Raw genomic sequence first — 12,315 nt, 5'->3', positions numbered from 1 at the left:
GAAGAATGAACCAACGATTACAGCTGACGAGCATCAAGATTCAGATTGGAGTCTGCAGCAAGAACCAAGACTCAAGATCAAGCTTCAGAAGATTTATAGATAGGAATCTTGTAACTCGTAGTTGATAAGGCTTAACTAGTTAGCTTTTTATTTTTCATGTTGGTGTAATAAGGAGTTCAGCAAGCAGTAGTAGCAGCAGCAACAGTGAAATCACAGCTCCCCGGTAGTCCCAGCTACCAAAACTTCCAGAACTACACTGACCTGATTCCTTTTATAGCCAAGGATATGTAGGCAAACTCTAAGCAAGGTTCAGTCAGACTCTTTCAAAAAATGCTTCCCATGGAGTTTCAAATGGGCAAAAATCCCTCATAATTGCTCATTTTATCTTTGCCCGAAAACCCTTCGTGTCTCCGAGCAAAGAGGGGCAGCTGTGAGCACGTGATTTTTGCCTCACATGAATTACTCCTACAAAATCCCAAAGAATTAGATTTTTTTTAATTGTTTGTTATTTTAGTAATTGTTGTAGAATTTTTTTTTTAATTATTTATATTTTTCTGTGCATGTTTAATTTTATTTAATTCATGAAAAATACAAAAAATACATTGCATTTGCATTTAGGATTTAATTTTATATTTTTAGATTAATTAGTAAATTAGTTGTTTTACAAAAATGAAAAAATCACAAAAATAGCTCATTTTTGCATTTTAACTCTTTAATTTTTGAATTTTATAGCTTTTCTTTTAATTTAGGAGTTATTTAATTTTTGTGAATACTTTGTTGAGTAATGAATTTAATCTGATAAATTAATTTAGGTTCTTATTTTTAATTTGAAAAGAAAAAGGAATTTGAAATTAAATAAAAGAAAAGAGGGCTGAGTTTGGGCTGTTTCAATTTAATCTCCCCGGCCCAATTAAATTTCCCAGGACCCGTCTGAAATTTGGCCCAAGTCATACCCATACCCGGTCCGCCCATTCAAGTGACCACACGACCCCGTTTTCTAGCTTTTAATCTGAGCCGTTGATCTCACTTGATCGAACGGTCCAGAACTGATTCACCTAAATATATTTAACTGTCCGAATGTTTTACCCCCCCCCCCCCCCAATTCATTTCTCTCATTCACCTCACCTTCAGAGACACCTCAAGAACCCTAGAGCGCCGCCCCAAAACACCAACCCTCTCCGGTGGTGGCACCGCCTCAAATCACCCCTGAAATTACACCATATAACAACCAACTTGTCACGACCCGGATTTTCCCACCCTCGGGGGTCGTGATGGCGCCTACTCGTAGAAGCTAGGCAAGCCACAAAACATAAACTCCTACCTATTTCATTTTAAATCCTTTTATCTATCATAACGACAAGCGTTAAATATTTAAATGACAGCGGAATGTGAAATTAAAGCGGAAGACTTAAATTAAATAAGCTGAACAATAATGCAGAATGCAGCATGTGCCTCTACCCAAGAACTGGTGTTACATCATCCACGGACTACTAAGAGTACTAAATACAATCGTTTGAAAGAAATTTAACATTGTTCGTCTCGAAAACATGAGATAACAGCCCCTCCTCTTCCTAAATCCTGAAGCAATTGCCCTCAAATCCTTCTCCGCCGTTTCGAATTTTAGATCTTAGGTCAAGAGCCCAAACCCTAAATTCCCAAAACTCCCAAATCATCAAATTTCAGTGAAGGATTAGGGTCGAAATTGATGTTATTCGTGTGTTCCCAATGAGAACACATGATTAATGTCAATCTTGGTCAAAACTCGAAAGATCTTGAAGACAATTCATGCCCGCTGTCCATCCGCCTATGTCTAGGTATTCTTTCCGGCCATCATTTCTTTTTTCCTTCATCTCATTTTGTTCTCATTAATCTCTTCTGTTTTCTTTCTTTTCTTTTTGTTTTCTTTCCCATTCATCGAACCCTTCTGTTATGCATGATAATTTTAAGTTTGCTGTAGTCCACATTTTTGTTTCCTCTTATGTCTTTCTCCTTCTTTTGTTAGTTCAAGTTGACCCTTTGTTTGCATGTTTAGAATTAGGTCATATTAATTTGTTGTTTGTTAGCATAGTAGTGCAATTCATGGCCTCTTTAATGCTTTTAGCCTCATGTTCTACTTTTGTTTTGTTTTCATTCTTTCTTGTTTTTTTTGTTTTTTATTTTTACTTTTTAAAATTCTGATACCTTGTATTCTGAATTCTTTTGGGATTAATTGTTTGTGGTCTGTGGACCATAATTGGGGTTCCATAACTCAGAAGCCCAAAGAAAAAGGGGAAAGGCTCAGATTTGCTAGGGTCCAGCCCAGTTAATGGCATTTCCGGAAGGGTAAATACTGAGAATTTAAAGGGTATTTTGGGGAGTTTAGACAAAAGAATCTTGTGTAACTGATTTAGGAAACTTCCTGGAAGGTGAAAAAGGGACTGACTTAGCAAACAAGTTAAAAATTCAGGGATTAACTAGCAAAAACGAAAATTAAAAAAGGAGGAATAGGTAAAATCTAAACCATTTTCTGCTGCCCTAAGAAGCCTTTATAAAATGCATGTTTCTTCATTCTCAAGGGAGATTTTCAGGTTGAGTTTTAATAACCTTGAAAGAACACTGAAATTCTCTGCCCTTCTTTGATTGAAATGGCTTTGATTCTGCTCTTAAACCTCATAGTCAGTTAGAATTTTTAAAAACTCCAAAGATCAGTGCTTATCTGGGTTCTATACTGTGTTGAAAGAAGTTGATTTGGTTTGAATTGCTTGAGTTGACCTGTTGCTACTGCTAATCCCTCATTCTCCTTATTTTTCTTTGACTTCCAGATATCTTTTGGAACTATGGACAATATGTGAAATGTAAATCTGCAATTTGAATGCGAAACATGATTGAATACAAGCTGTTATTGAGTTTTTTATTTTCCTGTTTCCTCCATTTCTTTAGCATTTTGTAATAGTTTAATCTTAAGTATGTTATATTAGCTTTTCTCATGTTGTAAAAATAATATAAGTTGAATTACTGATGTTCCTTTGTTTTGAGTTTGCTGAGGGTTTGATGTAGTTTCTTATAGTACCTTTGCCCGGCTTGTACTCCAGCACATAATCAAACTCGGCCAAAAAACCTGCCACCTAGCCTGTTTTGGTGTGAGCTTCTTCTGTGTCTGGAAGTAACTTGTAGCCACATTGTCGGTCTTGACCCTGAACTTCGACCCGAGCAGATAATGTCGCCATGTACGAAGGCAATGCACAATGGCAATCATTTATTTCTCTTGCACCGTGTAACGCCGCTCCGTCTCATTTAACTTGCGGCTCTCAAACGCTATGGGATGCTTATCCTGCATCAGGACACCCCCAATGGCAAAGTCTGAGGCATGTGTGTGCACCTTAAATGTCTTGGCAAAGTCAGGTAACGCATAAAGTGGCTCCTCTGTTACAGTTGTCTTAAGGCCTTTAAACGTCTTTTGACAATGCTCTGTCCAAACCCATGGCTTGTACTTCTTTAGTAGCTTAGTCAATGGTGCGTCCTTTGCTGAGTAGCCACTGATGAACCGACAATAGTAGTTAACTAGGACACGGAAGGATCTCAACTCCGTTACCTTTGTAGGTGCCTCCCACTCTTGGATAGCACGTACCTTAGCCTCGTCCATGCATAGCTTACCATTTCTAATGACATGGCCCAAGAAATGCACCTTTGATTGTGCGAACTCATATTTCTCCCTCTTGATGTACAGCTCATTCTCCCGCAAGACTTGAAAAACCTTCCTTAAGTGCTCTCCATGTGCTCTATGGGATTTTGCTACTGTTTTGCATTAGAGAAAGGTTCAGTTGAGGTTCAAGTTCCATAATCCTAAGTCGGATGAGGAAATCTTCTTGCTCGTTTCTGTTCACATGTATTCAAGTTGGTATTGACTGTAAAGCTACAGTTAATTATTATTTGGTCTTTACTATTTCTTTCTTTGGATTTTGGTTTGGTATTCGAACATGTTCAGCAATATGATGATGTATGTTGACCTCCGGTTTGAATGTTTAGAGTAAGCATCATTGTGTATGAAATCATGACATTAATTCCAGTGTATTCCCATTTTCTGCATAATTGCAATTTAATTAGATAATGCATTTCATGTTTATTTTGCCAAAACTGTGTAAGTTTAATGAGGCTTGAGCCATTGAAGGGGCAATTTAGAGCCAAAGGCTTTTGTGATCCGAATGTCCCTTTGTTCTGAAGGGGACTCGATCTTGGGTCCTGTTCCTTTCCGCGTTCCTCTCCTCACCAAGTTTGGGCTCATTTTGGGCCTGGACTTGAGGCCATCCGTAAATAGGAGCCGCATGTCCTATGGTGTTTGGGCCATGTTGTTTGGGCACAATATCTCTTTTAATTGCTGTCAGTCCAGGCCTCTTCAGCCGAGTGCTGGATAGCCTTTAATGTTAGCCCATTAGTTTTAAATTGGTTTGAACATTAGCTTTAAAAAATAATAATTCAAATCCCTTTAGGCTTTCGTTAATTAATTAGCTCCTTTTAAAATTAGATTGGAGGCGTGCCATATTAAGCAAGATATAATTTGTGGCCCTCAAAAGATTAGTTCGAACATCCTTTAAAATTAGACTCGAGGTGTGCCATAGTGAAAAATTAGATAACTCATGACCCTCGGATAATTAATACGAACTCTTTAAATCGAGGTGTGCCATTAATTGAATTTCCCATGGCCCTCGCAAATCTTGTTTTAAACTTGAAATTTCGTAGTTGCTTGAGGCGCGCTATTTTAAATTAATTTCCTTTATTTTTTTAAATTCGGGTATGCATTTCATGTGACCCAACTCCAATTCTCAACAACGTTAAATAAAATGCGTCGTGGACCACGAGTGCATTTCATGTGGCGTGGTTCAAGGCATGTTTTAAATAACGTTGAATCTTCCTAAAATAATTAAAAGTGGTTTAATAAATTAAAATATACCATAGGCTAAAACATGTATTAAAATCAGATAATAGGCCGATTATAATAGTTTAAGCGACCGTGCTAGAACCACGGAACCCGGGAATGCCTAACACCTTCTCCCGGGTTAACAAAATTCCTTACATAGAATTTCTGGTTCGCAGACTTCAAAAGGAAAGTCGATTTTTCCTCAATTTGGGATTTTAAAATAAACCGGTGACTTGGGACACCAATTAAAATACTCCAAGTGGAGACTCTAAAAATCAAATAAATAATCCCATTTCGAATAATGTCACTTAAAGTGGAAAAACTCCCTTATATCCCCTTCGGGTGTGTAAAAAGGAGGTGTGACAATAATCTTTGTTGGAACTTTTAGGATCTATTTTTAGCTCTTTGATTCATTATTTAGTCTTTTAGGCTATATGTAACTTTTTGAGTTTTTTTGTATCAATTGGACCTTGAATATATATTTTACTTGAGCTTTCGATATGCCATGAGTGGTAAGGATTTTTGTGAGTTTTTTTGTTTCATTTGTGATCTATCACTTGCCCTAAGTGTGTTTTAAGGCAAAATCCTAGGTTGCACTTGGTTTGAAAAATAATTTTAGGCTTTTCTTGGATCGTTTGAGCTTTTTAATTGCTGGTGCATACGTATTCCTTAGTTAACCCCTTTGAACCTTTAGCCTTTTTTTTGGTAACCATATTACAAGCCATTTCCTGTTTGTTTTTATCCTCGTTTTATGCTCCTACCACCTTCTCAAGCACTTGAAGCTGTAACTTAAGCTAAAAACATAAGTTTTGGGGGAAGAGATGGGGAAATTGTGATGTGGGAGTTAATAAAGTTTTATGCCCCCATTTATTGGAATAAATTAACTAATTATGCTTCAAAAGGTGTATATTCAAGACATAAAGTGTTGAGAAAGATGAGAGATTGAAAGGCAGAATGGCCTAAATGGCACCTATACTTGTGTCATTTTGTCATGCCGGTCCCCAAACTTAACAATTTGCCAATTGAACCCTTACATTCCTTCAAACCGTATATAATAAACGCTTATGACAGGAGGCTGTCCGTGCGTGTGATACAATCTCCTCCACGTTGGCTGCCACGTCAGAAAATAATAATTTGTAGATGCCATGTCACATGGTAGATTAAAAATAATTAAAATAAAAAATAAAAATAAAATTCAAACATAAAAATCATCATGCTTTTCCCGTTTCCTCCGACCACCGGGAATTCTCGCCGGTGAGTTCTTTCTCGTCTCCAATTACCCTGTACCTTCTCTCACCTGTGTATGCCCCAATCTAGAAATTGATTACAAAGAGAGAAACAAAATAGAATTTTGATTACAATTACTTAGGGAACAAAAACTAGAAATTGGGGTTTGGGGAATTCGAGGAGTGAAATTTAAGGAGTGATTATACAAATATGTGTTATTTATATACAGAGAGAAATAAAATCGAATTTTGACCTAATATTACAGAGAAAAGGGGTTGTACCATTCCATACCTTAGCCTTTCTCTCACCTTCCCCTCTTTTCTTCATCTTCTGCCACATCTCCTCTTCTTCTTCCCTTTTCCTCTTTCTTTGTTTCTTTGCATACAAAATTCTTCTTCCTCTTTCTAATTTTCTGCTCCTAATTGCTATGAGAAAAACAAAACAATAAAAAAAAAAAAGATCAAATGGGTCGAGGTAAGAACTGGGCTTCCTAAGTGGTTTCTTGTAAGTTATTTTTAGTGATCAAATTGATATGTTGGTCCTGTTGGATGTTAGTTGTGGGAATTACAGCAATGATTTGCACTAAGGAATTTGATTTAAAATTTGATTAAATCTCAGATCAGTGTTAAATCAAATTCACTGTTTACACTCGCTTTATACGCGTGTATTTCACACATTTTGTCCAACTCAGCAGATTCAATGCCACATAAGCTTGGTCAATGGTCATAAGCGTTTATTATATACGGTTTGAAGGAGTGTAAGTGTTCAATTAGCAAATTGTTAAATTTGGGGACCGGCACAACAAAGTGGCACAAATATAGGTGCCATTTAGGCCATTCTGCCGAGATTGAAAAGCACCAAATAAGAAGCCATGAAAAGTGAAGAAGCAAAGGCCAGACCCTATAGCAAGCAACGCAGGGCTGGCGTAGCTACGCTACGGAGGAAGCAAGATGTGAGCACTAGCCACTAGGTGATCAAATAAAGGTTAATTATTAACTAGATGCTAATCCTAAATATTTAAAACCACAAAATAAGTAATTAGCAGGAAAATGCAAGATGCGAATTTCCTAAGGCATAAAGGAGCAAGTAGGCATGTAAACAAGTAGCAAGTCACATAAGCAGATAAAAAATATAAATGAGCAAGATTGAGACGACTAACCTCCACCCTAGAATCAAAATAAAATCTCACTATTTCTTTATAGGTTTGATGTACCTCATGCGAATAATAGAGAAATGCACAAGACAATCTTCATTGTCCTTGGGTTGTGTGCTTTATCGAACTCCATTGAAGGTATCTCACAAGAAAAAAAGAAAATTGGTTAGTATAAATGTGTGCCCTTCAATGGAGTTCGATAAAGTACACAACCCAAGGACAATGAAGATTGTCTTGTGCATTTCTCTATTATTCGCATGAGGTATCTCACAAGAAAAAAAGAAAATTGGTTAGTATAGATGTGTGCCCCCTTAGAGGTGTGGCTTTGTGACAATTTTAGTTGCATGTCGTTAATCTTAGTGCATGATTATGATACAAGTTGAGATATGAATTGAGCTTAAAGAAAGATGTGAGGATTCATATTGCCTATCCATTACCCTCGCTTGCAAACTAACGTGAGGTCAAAATTTAGCATATAGGCAAATAACGTGCATAGTTTGACTAGCCTGTCAAAGTAAAATTCAAGACTTCTAACCGTGATAAGTAATGAAAAAAGTTAAATGGCATTATATCAGGAACTCCATCTCACTTGAACACTATCGTGAATTTTCCAGTTTCTTATAGTTAAACCAAAAAGGATTCAAATATAGCATGACTTGTAATCTTAAAATGGAGGAACCAGACTTAATTGATTCTTAGTTCTAGGAAAGAAAAGCTTCAGATTCCTCAATATTTCCAATGCCACATTAAAAAAAAGGGTTAAACTAGCAAAGGAGAAGGGCTTATTCAGATGTAGCCAATGACAACTAACATGAGAAGATACACGTCATTAACATGGGGAATAGATTCACAAGTACCCAACATCTTCTAGAAAAAAAATTTAATTTTATAATAAGTGTTCAAAGACATGAAGACCGGCTAGTTGTTTGTGAAACAGGGTTTGATATTAATATAAGGACTAGACCTTAAAGCCCTCAAGTTCTCACAAGTCATTACATATCTAGAGGAGGATTCCCACGTACAAACAAATCATATATATGTAGGTAGTATTCAATAAAAAAAAAAAAATTAACTACATTTTACAGCTAAAGAATATTTACGTCATCATACTTTGAGCTAAAATACAGCTTATAAGCATTTAAGATTCCGATTCTAGTTTGAGCATTACAAGTGAACTATGTCATATCAATTTATGCAAAATACTGTAGACAAGTTTGAACAGGTCCTCTCTTAAGGCATGCTTGGGTCGTGACAAAAAATCATGCTCAGGGAAAGAAATGATCCACATAGCTATACGCTAAGTTAATTCAACAAATCACATTGCATTGCATTTTCGTTTAGCAAAGAGTTGGACTGACAATGCTATGATTCTATATGTAAAAGCTACATACCAGAGATAAAACAGACACGTGTTAGCAAATTACTGAATTTCAAATGCTCAACTAAAGGGCAGACACTAAGGGTCCGAAACTTAATTAATAATATTTTAGACACAAAATACGTTTTTAATGTTTTAAAAAAAAAAGTTACAAAAATGAGTACTTCGCAGTATTATACTGCGAATTGGGTTAACGGAAATTTTGCTGTTAACCCAATTCACAGTATAATACTGCGAAGTATTTTTTAATTTAAGAGTTGGGCCCATCCTTATTTAATTAAGGCTATTCGTAGTATAGCAGTGCGAATTGCCTTAATTAAATAAGGCTTCTTCTTCCTTGGAGACAGAACTTCGAAGTCTCCATTAAAATACAACAGCGAAAGTTTTCTGGTACCCCCCCCCCCCCCCCCCCGTATTATTTAAAAAAAAAAAAATTTGGGCCCACCCGTCCCATAAAGAGCAAGGTATGTAGGTCCCACATACAAAAAAAGCTTTGGATTCCGTGTTTCGGGTGCAAAAATTCGATTTCAACAATATTCAAAAAACTCACATCGAGGTATTTCAATTTAGTTTATACCGAAACTCGTATAGTCATGCATATTAGTATTGTTTAGTATGTTTCCATGTGAATTTATGTTATGTTTGTGTTAATTTTGTATCTTTTATATACCCGGATTGATTTATTTGATACCCGAATTTATGGTATGTTTGTGACCAAAAATGCTACCAGATTGGTAGTGTTATATTTGATTTATATACCCGAATTTATGTGATGTTTGTGACCAAAAATGCTACCGGATTATTTGTGTTATATTTGATTTATATACCCGAATTTATGTTATGTTTGTGACCAAAAATGCTTAAAATTTGATAAATAATTTTTATTCTTATATAATTTGTGTTAAAATTTAATAAATAATTTGTATTGTTAAATAATATTATTTATTTTGTTTATTTGTATTGTTAATGTTATTTGTAGAGCCTTATAGCGTAGTAAAATATAGTGTATTTTAGCGAAGTAAAATATAGAGCCTTTTAGCGTAGTAAAATGCAGAACCTTTTAGCGTAGAGTCTCAGTAGCTAACAAAATTCTAAAAATATTGAAATTAAAACATTAAAAACGTATTTTGTGTCTAAAAAATCATTAATTAAGTTTCGGACTCCAGACACTAATTGCAATCGTCAAGCTTAATACACAGAACTTGTATTCAAATCATGCTTCAAACAGAGGTTGTATTTTTTCATTACTTAGGCATGCTTCTGTTAGAATACTCCAAACACATGGTTCGAAGCTAAGAATAGATTCAACAGGCTCGAGAAGAATGATAATTTCAGGAACCAAACAGTAGTCACAAATGTTCTAACACCCAAGAACATAACACAGACATAGCATCACGTCCTGAATCTTGAATAGTGTAGTATAACGAAGTGTGAGAAGAAAGGAAAAAAAAATACCCTTTTGTGGCGTGAGTCGAGTATCGCATATTGAAGCCAAAATCAGGTCGGCCATGGCTGCAAAACCGCTTGCATGATATCATCGGCCATCCAAGTTGCCTCGACAAGATGCGACTCTATTAGTTTTCTCATTCCACTATTTTTTTAAGAGATAATACATAAATTACCCATCAAACTTGTCCGGAAAAATCATTTACACACCTTAACTTTAGTGGCGACCTATGTCCCCCTATTCGTTTACTTCTTTTTTTCTTATTTTTTTCTCTTTTTGTTTTCTCTCTCCACCTTTTCTTCTTCCTCTCACAATTGCAAAAATCATTTTTTTTAACAAAATATTTTTTTGTAAAAACTGATTTTTTTTTTTTTTTTGTAAAAAACAGAAATTTTTTTTTTCAGCTTTTAATAAAATATTCGGTTTTTTAAAAACCTGAAAAAAGATATTTTCAACAAATTATTTTCGCTTTTGAAAAAAGTTTTTTTTCTTCATTTTTTCAGGTTTTTAAAGATTTTTTTTTTTGCAAAAAATGGAAAAACAAACTTGTAAAAAACTAATTTTTTTTTTGTTTTGAAAAAAACTGAAAAAAAAATCGTTTTTTAACAAAATATCTTTGTTTTTTAAAAACTGAAAAAATTATTTTCAACAAAATATTTTCGTTTTTGAAAAATATTATTTTTATTTTTTCAGTTTTTTAAAAGAATTTTATTTTGTAAAAACTGGAAAAACAAATTTGTAAAAACTATTTTTTTTTTTTTTGAAAAAACTGAAAAAAAATCATTTTTAACAAAATATTTTTGTTTTTTAAAAACTGAAAAAATTATTTTCAACAAAATATTTTCATTTTTGAAAAATATTATTTTTATTTTTTCACTTTTTTAAAAGAATTTTATTTTGTAAAAACTGGAAAAACAAATTTGTAAAAACTATTTTTTTTTGTAAAAACAGAAAAAAATCGTTTTTGAGCAGATATTGACACGTGGCGCGCGTGTACTACACACCCCACCACAAGACTGACTAAGTGTTACCAATGGGGTATTAAATTCACCCCAAACAAGAATAGGGGAGACATAGGTCGCCCGTAAAGTTAAGATGTGTAAATGATTTTTCCGGACAAATTTGATGGGTAATTTATGTATTATCTCTTTGTTTAAAAATAAAATTATCATCATCACCCAAGATTTTCAGGGTGAAGGTTTTAGGGATAAAAGGGGACAGTGGCCTTGCTTTCTCCGAACAACAAGCTCTTTTTTAGGCTCCATGGATAGGCTGTGCCTCACAAAAGAAAAGAAATTGTTAGTAAAAAATTATGCCAGATTAGAGGTGTGGCATTACGACACTTGTTAATTGCATAATCACATAAAGCTCATTTCAAGTGAGCTAAAACACATAAAGAAAATAAATTCCATCCCAACAGCCCCAAAAAATAAGAGATTTCCACTATTCTTTAGTGTTTGGGTACAACAGCAGAAAACTAAGGAAAGAAATGTGGCAGCTCCATGGCTTGCAAAAAACTTGCACAAAACTCCAATATTATTCAAATGTTCGCGTGCAAGACAAAGAAATTAAAATAAAAGGGTAGGCGGTCAAGATATATGTAATAGAACGCATTTACACATTTACAGATAAGAAGCAATTCAAGCAAACAAGTGGAAAGACATGCCGACAATTAACACATACGTTCACATAGCAGAAAAGTATCTCATAAATGGAAAGATTTAAAACAAAGACCGGCTAGCTATTTTCAGCACAAAGTTTTATATTAATACCTCAAAATCCTTACTTTTCTTGAACACTAATTAGTATAGAAACAAACACAACAAGAAACAAACAATATTCAAGCAGCTTAATTTATAATGCAAGCTCTCTATAGTCTTAAACCTACAGCATCAAATGCAAAATTTAGTAGATTTAAATGCCTTTTGTTGTGAACAGACCCTTTACTGATTATATTATTGGGCTAGAAGCTAAGGTATTTGGGCCAGTTGTTAAAACGAGGAAATACCAACACATGATGTGGGATGCAGGTTGAGAAAAGCTATTAAAACACTGGTCTGTAATAGCAGGTCGGAACCTCCCTTTTCTTATTTTTCATTTTTGTTCCCTGTTTTATTCTTAGTGTCACTAAAGATTGAGACACAATCAGTTGTAATTCCTCCGTTTGATCGAAAATCAGATTATCTTTACATTTGGTAAATATGGATCCATTAGTA

General features: G+C 34.7%; 1 long non-coding RNA gene across 1 annotated transcript; it reads right to left on the bottom strand.

The window, feature by feature from the left end:
- On the bottom strand, window positions 5,786-10,417 carry LOC109230750. Its single transcript, XR_002068710.1, has 2 exons — window positions 10,108-10,417; window positions 5,786-6,546 (listed from the first exon to the last, which is right to left on the bottom strand). It is a non-coding gene; the product is annotated as an uncharacterized LOC109230750 (long non-coding RNA).

This window comes from Nicotiana attenuata, chromosome 1, assembly GCF_001879085.1.
Source record: "Nicotiana attenuata strain UT chromosome 1, NIATTr2, whole genome shotgun sequence".
Lineage (NCBI taxonomy): Eukaryota > Viridiplantae > Streptophyta > Magnoliopsida > Solanales > Solanaceae > Nicotiana > Nicotiana attenuata.
The sequence above is the reverse complement of the archived record's forward strand: the minus strand, read 5'-3'. Positions and strand labels throughout refer to the sequence as shown.